We start from the raw sequence: 16,705 nt of genomic DNA on the forward strand, positions 1-16,705 counted from the left end.
CCAGCCACTAACTCTGCCCACCCTGCCCTCTTCTACGACTCCTCCTCCAGCCCCTCAAGACACCTGGAGAGGCCACCTCTCTGCTGCACTTGGCTGGCTCCACTCTCCAGCCCACCTCGGGGTTAACCACAGTGTGCCCAGTTCCCCCCAAGATTACCTCGCTTCCCTCCCACCTGGTGTCGGCACCTGCCACGGGGCGACACCAGGACTAACCTGGAAGTCAGAGGCGGGCTGACGTGGGAGCAAAGGCCTGTGCTCCACCCGCACGCGTCCAGTTCCAGGGACACGGGAGAGACGGGGCGCTGCGTGTGCCCCGCCCCCTGGGGTGCCACAGGCCGCGAGCAGTGTCCAAGGAGGTGAGCCGTCTGCACACCAGTGTGTTCTTATGAAAGCATGACCACCTGCCATCTTTTTCCTTACTCTGATAAAATTTCCAGGTTTGAAACCAAGTTCCAATTTCCTTTCCATGTGTGCCATGCGTCCTGACGTTTCATGTTTCCTTCCTGTTCTGAGCACAGAGGAAGTGCACAGTTTAAAAATGGAAACGAGACTTGGCTACTTCACCTGCACTTACTTTTAGCATCAAACCACGGCAATGTCATACACACAGTTCATCATACGTTTTCACAGTGGATTCACGCCGCCAGACGCCGCTTCCAACCTGCTTATTTATAACCAATGGGAATTTTTATATCAAACTTGACTTTACATTTTTTAATTGAAAGCATAAGCTGTACTGAAAACTGGAGAGGGCCATGACCGTTGAAGACCCCTCCTGACCCAGCTTCTGTGTTCCTCATGAGCAGTAAAAATTTAAACACGGCCTCATTGCCAAGTCAGTGAAGAGCAAGGGACGGGCTGTGTCAGGAGCTGCAACAGAGGCCAGGAAACAACATGTGTTTCCACACCAGCTGCAGACAGGTGTGCGGGAGGGGACACCACGCTTACACGTGTCTCCCAGAGTAAGCGGGTCCCCTTCTCTTCCCATCAGAGTGCCACTGCTTTCAAGGAAGGGGATCACAGTGAGCCCCCCAACAACGAGAAACAGCTGTTCCCAGGGTCTTTCCAATGACATGGAATTACAAACTCTAAAGGCAAAACCAAGGCGCCTCTTGGGGGTGTCGCCCTGAGAAGCAGGTTTCATTGGATGCGTGTCCACAGGCCCCCGAACGGGCAGTTTCCTTTAAAACATAACTTGGCTTCGTTTTGCTTGAAATTATCCCTCCGAAAGAGGATGTGTTCACATGTTTGTGATCTTACCAAATCTGTTGCAGACCAGGACTGTGCATTCAATTTTAAAATTTTGAATAGCGAAGTACTAGGAGAGGAAGAATGGCTGAAGTGACATCACTCAATGCTGGTTTGGGAAGCTTTTAGATGTCATAGAGTTTACCTGATAGGATGGGTAAAAAATAATAACAATACTAATTAAAGAGAAAGACATATATCACAGATTCCTTAATTATTTGTGGGTGTGGGCTAGGCTATTATAAAATAAGCTTTGCCCAAATTTCTTCCAGAAGTACTATACTCAGTGGTCGTGTGATAAAGACGGAGCCACGTGGTTTTCCAGAGGTGGAGGTGTGGATGGGGAATTGTCAAAGGTGGTCAAAAGGTACAAACTCCTTTTGTTATAAAGATAAGTAAGTCCTGGAGATGTAACGTACAGCGTGGTGACTACAGGTAATTATACTGTGTTGTAATATTTGAAAGTTGCTAAGAAAGTAAATCTTCAAAATTCTCATCACATGAAAACAAAACTGTAGCTGTACGGTAGCGGATGTTAAGTATTATGGTGATCATTTTGCAATATGTACATGTATTGAATCGTTACCTTATGCACCTGAAACTTATACAAAGTTATATGCCAGTTATGTCTCAATAAAACTGGGGGGAGGGGATAAAAATCGAGGGGAAAAAAAGATTGACTGAAATAGCTGTTTACAGCTTGGATCAATTTCCAGTGACTTTACTATCTAAAGTCCTCTATCCCCACTTAGGAATGAAAATAACTTGTTCTGGAAAATGTGTTAGGGTCAAAAAGTGGCCCTAACTTTAATAAAACTGACATGAAGGGAGAACAGGAAAAGCAGCATTTTAAAACTAATATGTTACGCAAATAAGTTGTGATTTTATATCTATCAACAGTGATTTTACAGTGTTACAATTAGTACGAGTAGAAAATTGGACCCTCTATATTTACATTCCCCGCAGCCAATACATTCAAGGTGGGCAAAAGTTTTTCCTGGATCTTGGCGATGGGAAGGAGGGCCCTCGCCACACATTCAAGGTTCCCTTACATCGGGTATGAATTGTATTCCGAGTGGAAGGAGAAATCATCAAAATAGTTAGTCCTGGCTGCTCTGTAGAGACCAGCTCTTCGGGGCCAAGAGGAAGCATGGGGGTCAGTTAGGGGTTGAGATCTGGCCCAGGTCCAAGGGGATGATGACAGAGTCAGGGCTTGAGGGTCTAGGCCACAATCTGCAAATGGAGCCGAGCAGGTTGACTGATGGACTAAACGTGTGGAATAGGGGCAAGGTGAAATCACATATGGCTTCGATCTACTCACCTGAACACCACAGTCCTTAAAGGCACATTTTTGAAGAACAGCTAACGGCCTGGGATACCTAACATATTAAAACACGTTGGAGAACTTTTCTGCAAGTGGACCCCCACTAAATATTTTCAAATTCGTGGGCCATATGGTCTCCATTACAGCTAATCAACTCCACTGCTGTAGCTCAGACAATACGTAAAGGAATGAACGTGGGCCATGGGTGGCCACCCTCTGTATTTTATACACACACACGCTCCACCAATTATAAAAGAACATGTGCTATTTGTAATTGATTAAAGAAAACCACTGGGAAGGAATTATGTACCCCAATATTTATAGCGATTATCTCTATGGTTTTTATTTTCTTTTGTGTGTTTTAAGTATTTTCAAAAATTCCCCCACATATGTATTCCTGTTGTAATCAGATAAAATCTACCCCCCAAAAGCGTGAAATTCTATCTTTAAAAATCTACAAAGAAAAACAAAGCCAGGTGTTTTCGTGTCCTGTCATTGATCATACTTTCAAATGGAGATTTTTCTTTTTTATATAAAAAGACTCTGAAAAAGGTCATCAGTAAATAAATGCTAAATCGGTAGTTGAAAAGAAAATAACCCGTCATGCTTCCTAGAACTGGAGAGAGTCCGTGTGAGGAATGGGGAAGGCTGTTTTTCGCTACATTGGCTGAGTCTCTGGAAAAGATTGCATCTTGAATTAGCAGCTTGACTGTCTGCAGTCCAGGTAAATATTGTGTTGCTACAACGGAAATCATCCTGCCACGTGGGTCACCCTGTCATATAATAAGCCTCTTATCATATCAGGGGCAAATCAAAGCAGCAGCAGTTGCTGTTAATGTGGTAACTGAACAAACCAGCAACACTCTCTTCCTGGATCCACATCCGATTTGATAGTATCACCATCCCACCGAAGACACCAGAAGGGTTGCTTTGCGGCATTTTTCAATAGCAAGCGGAACCTGAGAGAACGCGGAGCATCCTAAGGACTTCCCAGCTGTCTCAGCTGCTGTGATTTTTTGCATGTTCTTCACTGCATCACTGCGCATCTTAGTCATCCAGCTGGGGAACTGGGTGGAGGGTGAAATTTCACCGTAAGTGTCCTGTGGTTCATGGATATCGCCCTCAGGCTCTCCCATTCACCTTATCATGCACATGGTCAGGTTCATTGTCTCCGATCACCGGATCCCGTCCTCCCCGCCCCAGAAGGTCTGCCCCCTCCTCCTTCACCCCCTTCCCAGATGTTTATCCAGACAAACATGTTGCAGCACATCTCCGTCCCCAAGTCCATTTCAGGAAACCCACCCTGGCCATCGTCCTCTCCTCTGTTGCCAGGTGTTATTTACTTCTCAATGCGACTGTTAAGTCCTTGCCTAAGCAGTAAACCGCCGGAGGGCTGTCTCTGGTATCCTGTCCTCTCACTGTGCTGGGCACACTGCATGCTCCGAGGCGCAGTTCTGCCGAGTGACCCCTGCAGACAGCCTGCCTGGGTTCTGATGCTGTTCTACTACCCACCAGCTGGGTGAGCTCGGGCAAGTGACTTAACCTCTCTGTCTGTTTCCTCGTCTGTGAAGTGGGGATAACAGCACTTCGTAACAGCTGCTGTGAAGACTTAAGGCATATGTAAATGTTGTATGTGGATTAGATTAAGTATATAAGATTAGAGAATGAGAATGTCATCATATGCAAAACACCAAGGACAGAGCAGGCATTTTGACTGTCCTACTTATGTGTTGGCTTAAAAAGAACACACGAGACAGAGATTGTCTCACGCTTTCCATGTTGCTCTCTCCAATCACAGCTATCTTTCCTTTCTCTAATGTTCAGCAGAATATCAATGTAAGGAATGAATGAAACTATGTTTTTGATTTCCTATTCTTTCACTTTCGATCCTTCATTACCGCTGGCCAGTTCACCTCTTGATGAAAGATAATAGTAATTGCACAAAGGATTGCTTACTCTGTACCAAGTGCTTTATGTTAATTATTTCATGTAATCCTTGAAACATCTTGGGGAAGGTGTTGTTCTAATCCCCTTTCACAGATGAAGAGACAGATTGAGAAACAAAGCATCTTGCCCAAGGCCACTCACAAGACTTGGAAATGGCTGAGCCAGGGCTGTTCTTCTTCTGAATCACCCATTGCTCATAGCACTGTTCTAGACTCATCACAGGTGCTTATGAATTACATAGTTTGGCTAAATGACTGATTCATTTAATAACTGTTTACTGATGGCAATTGTAGGCCAGACTTGGGGAGGGCAAAGATTAGAAATGTTTCCCCTGTTAAACCGCGGTGGGGTGGGGATGGTGGTGTGCTGAATTGGACGACTGGGATTGACATGTATACACTGATGTGTATAAAATTGATGACTGATTAAAAAAAAAAATGTTTCCCCTGTTATCACCGAGTTTAAGTCTCGGTGACTTTGTCTGTGGGGAACACAGACAAACCAAGAAGCAATTACAAAGCAACGTGATGGGCCCCGTTAGGACAGGGAAAATACAGAATGACATGGAGAGGCGCACGACGAGCACAGGAGACAGGCATGGGGTCTGCGGTGAGCAGAAAAGGCTTCCCTGAGGTGACGTCTTAGTGATGCTAAAGGATGGGCTGTGGTTGAGACGGGGGATTCCAGGTGGAAACAAGACAACGCATTGCTCGGCTGGGGCTGAGAAGGGGGCGTGGCTAGAGAGGACTGCATGGGGAACAAGGTTGCGCAAGCATTAAGCAGGGTTTCTTTCAGCAAATCAGGCAGTGGACAGCCTGAGTCGGGACCCGCCTGCAGCCCACGCAGCCAGCAAGCTGATTAGGAAGGTTTGTGCTCCTCCTCCAACCGCAAGGCTCCTTTACACCAGAGGAAGCGGCATCCTTAAGACAGCATCAGCGAACCGCTGGCTCTTCCGGGGCCCTGCGGCCCTGTTAAAGAACTTGACTGCTGGGATGAAGGGGATGGACCATGTCCTCCTTGGCCTTAGAAACCTTCCTTTAAGAACAGTCACAGGACGGCAGACACTGAGATCAAACGATGCGTCCTGATATCCAGTGGAGACCCGGTGACACTGAGTATCAGTAGCTTGTCTGTCATTCACGCCTGTGGGTATCAGGGCGGTGATGCAGTTTTCGAGGGCATCAGAGGTTTCATCTCAATTTACTCATCGGTGTTCAAAAAGTTTTTCTTTTTCATTTTTTTTTTTCTTTTTGTTTCCTCACGCTGGGTCTCCATGCAGACAACAAAGGGAAAGACTAAAGCAATTACCTAGATGCCATTTTTTAGCATTTTTACCAAGTGTGCCTGTATTATCTGCATACTTCTGAAGAAACTTCTATAAATTACCTGAACAAGAAGATAACAGCATGAATTCTTTGCCTGAAGTTATAAGGCAGAAAATTCTCCTCCAGAGGAAAGGTCCTGGTAGCCAAAAGGAACGACACATTTTCTCTACACCCACTAATTTACAATAATGAACATTTTATCAGCGACAATGAAAAACCCAAGCATTAGAGTATGTTCCGAGTAGCTGAGACTCTGATTACGTGTGAGAACTGTATTGTCTACACCTACTCTACGACACGAGATATGAGGTCCCCACTGGTCTGATGTCGTGTGAAGGACTGCTCCCAGAGGTCATCGTGCGGGGTGCAGAGTGCCCCACGCCTGCCCAGCCCCGCTGGAGAGCCCAGACGTATAGAGTGGATGGAGAGGAGAGACTGCCCTGCGGATTTCAGCCAACCTTATCAAGGCCAAGGCCATCATGTGATAATGTGTGAATGAAGCAGAAGGGGTGGCCTGGGGATTTCTGCACTCCCAACAACATTCACACTTCGTTTCCAGCCAGCTCTCATTTTCCTCTGCTGAGCGTTTACTAGCCGCTTTTCACATGACACTCAGAACCCCCATCTTACTAATTTGCTCAGGGTAGAAGTCCCGTCAGAATTAGACTCTGTACCAGGGATTGCTGCATCGCTAAAGTATCCCTGCTAAACTCCCGAAAAGGCAATGTCTTCTGCTACCACTTTTCTTCTGGAAATGATGGCCTCAGGTTACTCATTCCCTCGTCAAACATTTTTAGTGAGCACTTATTAAGTGCCAGGCAATGTGCTAGGCCCTGGGGTCACAGGGGCAGATCCAGGAGACGTGGTCTCTGTTTTACGGAGCTCCCAGGGTGGTACAGAAGCTGGATATGAAACAAGTGAGGACACAGACCAACATACAAAGGCCCATTTGGTTAAGAGCTAAGAGAAGCTGGGCTCTAATGAGGAAGGGTTTAAACCAGACCACCTATATTGCTTTTCCTCCTCCCCCACCCGCCACAAATGTGCACAAGTATGTTTTCAGTTGGCATCAGTCCTTAGGAGAGCTGAGTGCTTGCTTGATTTCAGCGGTGACAAGTGCAGGGAGCCCGTTCCACACGGTGGGAGCTGTAGGTTTGGGATGCAGGCTGCATTGGGCTTGTCGAAGAGCCGTCTGCCATGTGTCAGTGCCTCATCTAAGATCGCACAGGAGCACACGAGAGCTTTCTGAGTCCCTTTGTCTCCTTTGCAGCCCACCTCCCATGCCCACCCATTTCATGTCTCTTGCTCGACTGGACCAGCCAAATGCTGGAATTGATGACAATTTTCTGACCAGCTTTCACCAGCGAAGAAGCCTGCCTTGAAATCCATGAGCCCTCTTGTTCATTCCCAGGGAGAAGCTCTCACAAAATGCCCCGAAGCTGGACGATGTTGATAAAACCCAAACTCACTCCTTTATGTCTTCAGGCAACAAGAACCCGACTGCCCACAGTGGCAACGAGAGCGGCAAGGATTGTAAGTAAGTCAGCATAAGAGGATCACCTCACAAAACATGAAATCGCCGACCTGGTCCACCCCTGGGGCCCAGACATGCCAGCACTTCGACAGATTTTAACCCTCTCCCAAGGCGCCACCAAGACACACAGGTCTCCCGTTTCATGTCCTCAGCACTCTGACATTTATCCCCTCATCCCAACCCGATAGGAAACACTCACGGCACAGATGTGTCAGGGCCGGCTGGATGGAAAACCACGGCTCGTCCAGGGGCTGGCTGCCAAAGCCCACAGATCAGTGTGCCCTGGTGATGGTGCCAAAGCCAAAGCATGCCTGAGACCGTGCAGATTTTGACAGAGCAAAGCTAGCGTTGGAATGTTTTATCGCTGATGGGCTTCCACGTTCATCTCAGACTCCTGTCTTGGGGGAGCATTCTGGCAGACCAGAAGAATACTTTTCAAATACAGACTTGCTTGAGGGTTCCCCCAAGAAAAGCCCTCCGAGCGGGGAAGAGCATATCCATGGAAAACAAGAAAGGGCTTCAGGCCACAAGAGCCCCAAGATGGCAAAAGATCCAACCTCAGCCGACTGTCCTTCCGGACGCTTGCCTGCTCTTCCTCTGACGGGCCCCCCACCCATCCCACTCTGCCTGTCTTGGCCCTTAGGACCAGCGCCGACACCCTCGAGGGGCCCGACCCCCTGCCCTGGTCAGCTGCACGAACCAGAGAACCGCTCTTGTTCCGGAGCCCTCACAGAGGGGTCGGGAGCTTGGCAGCTCCCACGTGCTCTAATCCTCATCACCACCCCTGAATTAAATAGCATTTCCCATGTTTCAAAAGCGAAGAAATGAGGGACTTCCCTGGCCGTCCAGTGGTTAAGACGCTGCGCTTCCTTTGCAGGGGGCACGGGTTCAAGGGTTCAATCCCTGGTCGGGGAACTAAGATCCCGCATGCCGCGGGGTGCGGACAAAAAATTAAAAACATTTTTAAGAAGTGAAGAAATGAGGCTTTGAGGTTTTAGAACTTGCCCAGGGAGAGGTGCCTGCGAAGAGAGCTGGGCTGAAACCCCAGGCAGTGCGCCTCGGAGCCCCCTCTGTAAATGCCTCTCCTGTTCTGCCTGGACGTCCGAGCCTCAGCCGGGCTGCCAGCTGCCAACATCTGCAGCGGCTACACTGTGGGGCTTGGGGGTGGGTTTACGTGGTGTGTGGCTATGACCACAGATCAAACAAATGCTTTAGTTCTTCACAGGGAAAAGGATGGCATGAGGCGTGGATATGGGTGGCCACGTGGTGACTTCACGTCCCAGGGCCCTTTATCCACTAGCAGAGTGCAGTCCCCGCCCGGGGCTGCAGTCAGCGACTCAGCTGTTTCAGGAGCAAATCGTGAGCAGATCAAGCGCAGGAATTCTCGGCCCCCAGGTATATTCACAGGATACGGAACAATTCAGCTCTCACGTCTATTCGAGGATCTTCGCAGGGGGCACTTCGGAGCAGCTCATTTTACTGACGTCTGCGGGGACAAACACGGAGTTCTAGCAGGGCCCAGATCAGAGCAAGACATCCAGAGCTGCAGTGCAGCCCGGGCCCCGGAGAGGCTGCAGAAAGTTAACACCCACGCCGGCCATCCTTCACCGCAGCAGGTGGCCCCGGCTCCAGGCTGAAGACCCAGCCGCCAACCTCAGGGGAGGGGGAAGAGACCACTTGGGACAAAAGGAGCCTGTGAGGTGACCGCTCTGCTCGGTTAGTGTGCCTCCTGGCCCCCTGGGGAGGCGTGTTCTGAGCAGGGAAGCGGCTTCAGATTGGGGGTCCTCTGCTCCTCGCAGAAATGATCACAAATAACAACAGCCGGGACAGCTCCGGTGAACCGCGTGCACGCCCTTCTGTGCTCGACGCTGTACATACAGCTTCTCTGTCCAGCCTTTCCAGAGCTCTGGGAGGGGGTTCTATCACTATACCCGTTTTATTTATTTTTGTCTTATTATTGAAGTATAGTTGCTTTACAATGTTAGTTTCTGCGGTGCAGTGAAAGGAATCAGCTATGTGTATACCTATATCCTCTCCCTCTCGGACCTCCCTCCCTCCCCCCCATCCCACCCATCTAGGTCATCACAGAGCACCGAGCTGTATACCGCAGGTTCCCACTAGCTGCCTATTTTACACATGGTAGTGAGGTAGAGAGAGATCTGAACTCAAGTCTGTTGTTACCAGGACCCTGCCTCTCAGCATACCCTCTGACCTCCCAAGACGCCCTGCACACTGCCCTCAAGGTCGCCCACCCCGCCTTAGAACTGAAAAGGAATGAAAGCACTCTTCTTCAAAGGAAAACTGAGGATGGTTTGTAAGAATCAGTTACAGGGTCACTTTGTGTTCCAAAATTTTTCAGAGATGACTGAATTCATGTCTTCAGACATAAACTTTGAAATATCCCTCTAAGGAGCTCAAAAATCTCTGTTTTAGAGGCCACTTCCCTGGGCAAGGCCCCAGCACTTCACTTCCACACGGCTAGGGACCTCCATAAAGGGGACACCGAGGCAGGGGAGGCTCTGACTTCATGGTCTGTTAGGAGGAGCCTGGAGGAAATAAACAAGTTATTTTGTCCTGCACTCATGTGCTCTATCCTGACGCCAGCGGGAAGAGTCCTCAGAATTCAGTGACTAATCAGGTGATGGGCCATAAAACACACCCCTGAATGTCATCAGGACCCAGGCGTTTGCACTGGGAATCCAGAAATAAGCTGTCACCAAAAGGATGTGTGCCCGCTGGAAATAATTTCCAGAACATGTTTCGTAATCTAGAGCCGGGACTCAGCAAGCCAGACAGGAAAGGTCAAGACCAGCCCCTGATCCTTCCCACCTGGCCTCATCTCCTGCCCACCGGGGCCTCACAGCAACTGCCCCTGCTTTCTGCCTGTCCCTGAGCCCCCAGGTCCCTTCCCATCAACCACCAGCAGAGCCAACTGTCCTGGCACCGTGTCCTGCCATGTCACTCCACTATCACTGAAGGCAGATCTCACCGCTACCTCGACTGGCCTTAAACATGTTTTGAGTAACTGTCAAAATTTAGTAAGTATTTTATTCACCAGACATTTAGATGTCAAGTAATTACTGGCACCAGATTCTCCGCGTATCAAATATGCCTGAATTGAATGACATGTTTTAAAATAACTTTCCTTTTCCAAGTAACATTTACTCGGAGTAGAGAACGTGAATGACACTTTTAAAAGAATTCTGCCCAAGGAAAATGCACATTCAAATAATTTTTTTTTTAACGTAAAACTTACGAGTATCTCCTTTATACTCTTGATTGCTTTTTGGTTAGGACAATGGATGCAGCTGCTGATAAGAATACGGACACTCAGTGAGTAGATTTATGAAAATCGGTTCTTTGGGAACTCTTTCGGATTGGGATCTATCGGACCAAAGTGAACAACTTTCTCAAGGCAAACAGGATCCCCCAACTAAAGATGACCAACACAGTAAGTTTTAGTTCCCAGGGCACGGGCCTCTATCCTACTGACGCCTTTTAAGCACTTGTAAATTTCTTAAGAACAAATCAATTACCTCATTATGTTTGTTTATGAGCGGAGTTATTTGTGAAGTCAATCACGGATAAAACTTGAGAGGACAAAGTGTACCAGCCTAAGGAGGGGGGCAGTGGGATCTGATGAGGCTTGACTTGGGGACTCAGGATTAATGTTTCTGTCACACAGAAACCCCCATCTCTGCAGACACAGGCCAGGGCTAAAGAATGAGTTTGCTTCTACCACAAATTCAGTTATTACCGAAAGGATCTTAAACCCTGAGAATCTGAAACTCTTTGATTCTGATCCCTTTAGGAAATTCACATACCTGTGAATGATTCATTTGGTCGCTGTAGGAAAATCAAATCTGGGAAAGATTTAGGCTGGTTAATGAATAACTTGGAACTAACTGATGATTATATAACAAGGGAAGGGAAGGAGAGGGATGGTGGGGGTCTGTGCCTGACAAGCACGGGTGCTGAGCACTCACATCCGTCAACTCACCCAGGCTCCAGGGAACCGGACAGAAATGACCTTTCTGAGCACAGAACTGGGGATGTAAAGTGATTGGGAAGACATTTTTCCTGGTTGGCTAACACGTCTGGTGTGTGTTTTGGGGGGAACAGGGAGAAGAGCAGTTGTGTAACAGGGATGATTTGGAAAAATTAAAGGGGAAAAAAGCATCCATTCAGTCAAGTGACAAGTAAACAAGTACGTATTTACTATGTGGTATCACTGCGCTTGAGAGATTCTAGGACGGACATCACCTTTGTCCCTGCCCTGTCCCAGAGCTTACATGTTCGAAGAGACAAGACTAATCACCACTCTCTTTCATATTTCATTAGCTAAAACAAACTGCCTCAATTTCACTCTTGACTTTGCCCTTAGGAACACAGATATAAAGGAAGAGTATCCAAGTTTCACAATAAAAACTAACGTACATGCCTATGGTTTCTTGTTTCAAGAACTACCTAGGGAGGCAATGATGTGATTATTTTATTAAAACACAATCAGGGGCTTCCCTGGTGGCACAGTAGTTGGGAATCCGCCTGCCAGTGCAGGGGACACAGGTTCGAGCCCTGGTCCGGGAAGATCCCACATGCCGCGGAGCAACTGGGCCCACGCACCACAGCTACTGAGCCTGCGCTCTAGAGCCCGCGAACCACAACTACTGAGCCTGCGTGCCACAACTACTGAAGCCCACGTGCCTAGAGCCCGTGCTCTGCAACAAGAGAGGCCACCGCAATGAGAAGCCCGCGCACCACAAGGAAGAGTAGCCCCCGCTCACCACAACTAGAGAAAGCCTGCGTGCAGCAACAAAGACCCAACGCAGCCAAAGTAAATAAATAATTAATAGTTTAAAAAAAACCCACACACAATCAGGGTGTGTGTGCAGGGGCCACTATATTCTAAAGCTGAGGGCTGAGAGCTGAGGGCAGAAAGGTATGGAGCTCTAAATCAACAACGTCATGGAGATATAATTACAGAGAATAAACTGCATACGTTTGAAGCATAAAATTGGGTGAGTTTTGGCAGATGAGTACACCGTGGAACCACCACCAGAAGCAAGATAGAGAACATTTCCAACCTACAAAGCACCTACCCACCCTGCCCCAGGCAACCACTGCTCGGATATCTGTCACTACAGATTAGTAATGGTTCTAGGAAAACAGGAACTCCACCTGACTCCTGCCCCAAGGCTTTTTAGTTGGGGGTGGGGTGTTAAAGCACAAGTATATTTTATTTTGCTCAACTATACACAACAGTAGCAGGTGACAGGGCTTTAGAAAGACAGAAGATAGGCCCAGGGAAGGGTGGGGGGGGGGGGGTCTCAGAGTCAGTAGAACCTGTTGTCCTCCAAGCACCCAGCCCTCTTTGGTGGTTGTTTTTTTTCACATCTTTATTGGAGTATAAATGCTTTACAATGTTGTGTTAGTTTCTGCAGTATAACAAAGTGAATCAGCTATACGTATACATATATCCCCATATCCCCTCCCTCTTGCACCTCCCTCCCACCCTCCCTATCCCAACCCTCTAAGTGGGCACAAAGCACCGAGCTGATCTCCCTGTGCTATGCAGCTGTTTCCCACTAGCTATCTATTTTACATTTGGCAGTGTATATATGTCAGTGCTACTCTCTCACTTCGTCCCAGCTTACCCTTCCCCCCCACCCCCCGTGTCCTCAAGTCCATTCTCTACGTCTGCGTCTTTATTCCTGCTCTGCCACTAGGCTCATCAGTACCACTTTTTTAAATTCCATATATATGCGTTAGCACATGGTATTTGTTTTTCTGACTTACTTCACTCTGCATGACAGATTCTAGGTCCATCCACCTCACTACAAATAATTCAGTTTTGTTCCGTTTTATGGCTGAGTAATATTCCATTGTATATATGTGCCACATCTTCTTTATCCATTCATCTATTGATGGACACTTAGGTTGCTTCCATGTCCTGGCTATTGTAAATAGAGCTGCAATGAACATTGTGGTACATGTCTCTTTTTGAATTATAGTTTTCTCAGGGTATATGCCCAGTAGTGGGATTGCTGGGTCATATGGGAGTTCTATTTTTAGTTTCTTAAGGAACCTCCATACTGTTCTCCATAGTGGCTGTATCAATTTACATTCCCACCAACAGTGCAAGAGGGTTCCCTTTTCTCCACACCCTCTCCAGCATTTATTGTTTCTAGATTTTTTGATGATGGCCATTCTGACCGATGTGAGGTGATACCTCATTGTGGTTTTGATTTGCATTTCTCTAATGATTAGTGATGTTGAGCATCTTTTCATGTATTTGTTGGCCATCTGTATGTCTTCTTTGGAGAAATGTCTATTTAGGTCTTCTGCCCATTTTTGGATTGGGTTGTTGTTTTTATGATATTGAGCTGCATGAGCTGCTTGTATATTTTGGAGATTAATCCTTTGTCAGTTGCTTCGTTTGCAAATAGTTTTACAACATGCAGGTGAGAAGGCGGAAAGCCACGGCCCAGCGAACACAGCTCAGAATTCAGGTCTACCCTGTCTGTCTTTGCACTGTGCCTCCAGAAAGCAACTTTTTTTCTTTTTTAAATGTATAACACATTATTCTCAAAAGTCAAAGGACCTCTTAAACATTTCGGCTAAAAGAAATACAGGCCACACACCACATGTGGAGGGGCATCTCAGCCACGTGGAAGGGTGTCGGAACTAGCTCTGGAATCACCCGGTAGAAAGTTTTAGAAAATTCCTGCTGGCGTCTAAACAGAACAGCTCCTACTTCTATTTGTGTTCTCACTCATGTATTGGTATCGACTGCTGTATCCGCTGTGTTTTCTTTTAAACAGCTTTACGGACGTGTACTCGACATATAATAAACTGTGCATATTTAAAGAGCACTGAGGGACTTCCCTGGTGAGGAAGCGGTTAAGAGTCTACCTGCCGGGCTTCCCTGGTGGCGCAGTGGTTAAGAATCCGCCTCCCAATGCAGGGGTCACGGGTTCGAGCCCTGGTCCGGGAAGATCCCACATGCCGCGGAGCAACTAAGCCCGTGAGCCACAACTACTGAGCCTGCGCTCTGGAGCCCGCGAGCCACAACTACCAGGCCCGCGTGCCACGACTGCTGAGGCCCGCACACCCGGAGCCCGTGCTCCACAGTGGGAGACGCACCGCAGTGAGAGGCCCGCGCACCGCAGTGAGGAGTGGCCCCCGCTCGCCGCAACTGGAGGGGGCCCACGCGCAGCAACGAAGACCCAACGCAGCCTAAGATAAATTAATTAATTAAAATAAATAAATAAATAAATAAAGCACATGGCCCTACTTTGGCCTTTAAAAATAGATAAATAAAAAATAAAGAGCACTATTTGATAACGTCTGACACATGTACATGCCTGTGAAACCATCACCAAAATCAGCATAATAAACAATTCCATCGCCCTCCCCAAGTTTCCTGGTGCCCTTGTTACTCCCTCCCCCCTCTCGCCCTTCCGTGTACCACCCGCTCTGTTCCAAGGCAAGGACTGATCTGCTTTCTGTAACTACAGATTCGTTGGCATTTTTAAACATTTCTGCAAGTGGAATCATACAGCACGTACTCTGTTTTGTCCGGCTTCTTTCATTCAGCATAATTATGTTGAGATTCATCCAATTGTATGGATACACACAATTTACTCATCCATCACCTGTCAATGGACAGTTTGGGGCTACAACAAATAATGGTGTTATGAACATTCATGTCCAAGGCTTTGTGTGGACACTTTTCATTTTTCTTGGGTAAATACCTAGGAGTGGAATGGCTGAATCACATGGTAGGTGTATGTTTCTCTTTTTAAGAACTGCCCAGCTGTTTTAGCGAACAGTTGTATATAGTCTGACGTTCATTCAGACTATATGAATGTGAGAATATGAGAACTGCAACTGCTCCACGCCCTCGCAAGACTGGGTACGTTCAGTCTTTTAAAATTTTGACCATTCAGGGAATTAATTCCCTGGGGGTCCAGTGGTTTGGACTCCAAGCTCTCACTGCCGACGGCCTGGGTTCAATCCCTGGTCGGGGAACTGAGATCTCACAAGCCGTGTGGTGCAGCCAAAAATAAAATAAAGTAAAATACAATTCTGGCCATTCAGATAGGTGTGAGGGTATCTCACCGTGGTTTCATGAGCAGTTCTAGTCACTGGTGATGGTGAACATCTTTTATCGTTGTTGAAGTATCTGTTCAAATCATTTGAACTTTTTTCCAGTGGGTTGTTTATTTATTAAGTTTGAATTCTTTATAGACTCTGGATGCAAATATTTTGTCAGATGTACGATTTACAGAACACTGTCAATCTGTGCCTCGATTTTTTCATTCCCTTAATAGTGCCAGTTAAAGAACAGAAGTTTTTTAATCTTGATGAAGTCCAATTTATCATTTTTCTCTTTTATGGATCATGTCTACAGTATTATATCCAAAAACTCCTTCCTTAACCCGGGGTTATGAAGACTTCCTACGTTTTCTTCTGGAAGGTTTACAGACTTAGGTTTATATTTAGGCCTATGTTTTAATGCCCTTTTAAAGTTAATTTCTGTGTGTGGTACAAGGTATGGATCAAAGTTTCTGCTTTTGCCTATGGATATTCAACTTTTCCAGCACTATTTGTTAAAAAGTCATCCTTTCTCCACTGAATTGCCTCTGAACCTTTGTTGAAAATGAGTTGTTATATATGTGTGAGTCTATTTCTGGACTCTCTACTCTGCCTTGATTAGCATAGCTTTAAAATAAGCCTGTTTACTTTGTTTAGCCAGTAAGGAAACTGAGGCCCAAGAGTTGACCTTATTTGCTTAAAGTGTCTTCCATTGGTGACACATTAACTCCTAAGATTTAATTATTTTACGTGTAAGGAGAAATTCTATGCCAAAAAAAAAATTAGTTGATATGACAGAAATCAACATATTTTTACTAAAATACAGATTCATTTTTGTGATGAAAACAAGGCTTAAAACTATGAAAAATAAATTTTTAGCAAGAGCAAAGAAATATATTTCAGTCACAAGAAGCATAACTCTCCAAACTTCAGAGACCCTTTCCCACTCCACTGCCCGGTCAGGGCTCCTTTCCACCCAGCTCAGGCCCCCGCCATGGCATCTCTAACCCTTGCACACTGGTGACACCAGCATTCTATTTGCTTCTTCACTGTTGGCATGTGATGAAAACATTTAAAATTCTTAACTCTACCCTTATTTGCCTATATACTGTTTAAGAAGCTATGTTCTGGAAAACGAAATATAAGCAGTTTGGTAAGGGATGCAGTAGAATGTCGAGATAAACCCAGTGCTTTGGAGGGGAGGTCGATGTGAGTGGAAATCTTCCCTCC

The 16,705-nt window shown here is 46.7% G+C and overlaps 1 protein-coding gene across 1 annotated transcript in view; it reads right to left on the bottom strand.

The window, feature by feature from the left end:
- The window catches only part of RETREG1 (reticulophagy regulator 1), a 127,674-nt gene that overhangs the window by 54,465 nt on the left and 56,504 nt on the right, over nucleotides 1-16,705 (bottom strand). The window lies entirely within an intron of this gene.

Source organism: Balaenoptera musculus, chromosome 3 (genome assembly GCF_009873245.2).
Source record: "Balaenoptera musculus isolate JJ_BM4_2016_0621 chromosome 3, mBalMus1.pri.v3, whole genome shotgun sequence".
Taxonomy (NCBI): Eukaryota; Metazoa; Chordata; class Mammalia; order Artiodactyla; family Balaenopteridae; genus Balaenoptera; species Balaenoptera musculus.